The following is a 2,113-nucleotide window of genomic DNA, read 5'->3' as shown; positions in this document are numbered from 1 at the left end:
TATATGTAGCGAAAAGAGCTCTTGGCTATTGATTTGAAGCGAAAAGGACGCGTTGATGTATACTCGTTTTAACAACGCATTTCGTCTTCTTGCATAGATAAATGACACGTGTAATCTAATATAATAAAAGTGCTGAACAATTCATTTGAAAATAATATTATAAACAACGAAATCAACGCAGTATATAAAAGATATTTTAGCAAGTTAGTTTCCTCCACGATACATCCATCATCCATCATCCATCGTCCATCATCCATCATCCATCTATGGCATATCTCCTATGTATAGAAGCATTGTGGTTTAATGATTTCACGTTAGATTCGACACGTATCAGCCTCACATCGATTTCAATTTGAATATAGTGATGTGTCAGTTTTACAATCATTTAACAATTAATACGTTCACATACTAATTTTTTTAATTCTACTGCAGACAATTTAATGTGTTTACACTATTTTTTTTTAATCAGTTCATTTTTAATTTTTGCATTTTTTAAACTTTGTATTAGTGAATTGAAGTTTTCTCCGTATAACTACTGAATAATATTATTTAAAAAAAAAAGAAATTAAAAAATGATTAAGATTCACATCAACTAAAATGATGGAATGGGAATGTTTTTAGAAATTGAAAGTTTTGTATCTTGCCGAACTTAGCCATGGTTGAAGTTTCTATACACGAATGCAATAAATAATTGTGATTGGTTATGAATTAAAGAAATTGATGTAAAAAAAATACGAGACACAAAGTCAGATCTTTAGTTAAGCGAAATGTTGGTTTTTTACAAAATTTTCATATCAGATCAAAAAATTAGAAACATAATCAAATTGAAAGAAAAAAATTAGAAATCATAAAAGTTTTAAAAGAAAAGAAAATTCGTGAAATCGATTGAAAAATAGAATTCAGGTGCTGGGTGAAGAGATCAAATTATTTTCCACGCAACTCTAACATTTTTCACACAATTGTATCATGCTTTTATTATATTTACCAAGAATGTTTTATTAGAAAATACATGTTATTTGTTTTATTAGACTACGTCAATTTTGCATCATGCCCGAAAATATTGACACGATTCTCAACCATTTTTATTGGTATTTTAAAAATATATTCCAATAACTATGTATGTTAAATAAACCAAGAATATATGTTTTACATTTATTTTATTTTGTTTTATATTAATAGAAGGATGTAAGTCTGGGTAAAACATCTTGATCAAAAGAATCGAATTGGACTAGATTTGAAAGCAATATTAAACACAAACTTAAACTGATTAAGTACTTAGATTGATCTAGAAGTTTAATATCCAGATAACCAGACCCGAATCTGATCCAAACTAAAATATTTTGGATACCAAAAATATATAAATCAAAATTATATATTTAAATATGTTAATTATTTTAAATTCTAAATTTATTAGATATTCTTTTTTTGTAACACATCTATTAGATATTCAAAAATATAAAAATGTCTAAAATCTATCAACATAGTCACAAGTAAATATCTAAAAATAACAGAAAATGTTCAAAATATTGAAAATATTTATTCGTTCTCCATCCAAATATTTAAATTGAAATAATTTTTATGTAAATTTAAATATTTAGTCTTACATTATTAAAATTTTTATGTTTGATAATATTTTATTTTAATATTAAGTATATTTGGATTTTTGTTGAAAATACATAATTAAAATGGGTATGCGAACTCAAATATGAACCAAACCCGCAATGATTCGAACCAAATCCAAACCAAAATTTGTAAATATCTGAATATGATTTAAATTTCTAACCATAAAAATCTGAAATCCGAATAGATTAATTCACTACAAGAAAACACACCGAATTCCGACGGAGGTTCCGACGGACACCAAGGTCGTCGGATATTTGTGACGGAATACTGACAAATTTCCGACCAAATCCAAAAAAACTAAGTCGTCGGAATTCCGTCGGCCATTTCCGACGGAATTCCGACGAAATAGGGTTCGTCGGAATTTTCCGACGACTTTTCGACGACATTCCGATAAAAAATGTAACCGTTGTAGTCGTCGGAATTCCGTCGGAAAATACCGACAAATTTCCGACGACATTCCGATTTACAGGAATGTCGTCGGAATTCCGTC

The sequence above is a fragment of the Brassica oleracea genome, chromosome C8 (assembly GCF_000695525.1).
Source record: "Brassica oleracea var. oleracea cultivar TO1000 chromosome C8, BOL, whole genome shotgun sequence".
Lineage (NCBI taxonomy): Eukaryota > Viridiplantae > Streptophyta > Magnoliopsida > Brassicales > Brassicaceae > Brassica > Brassica oleracea.
Note: the sequence above shows the minus strand (reverse complement) of the source record.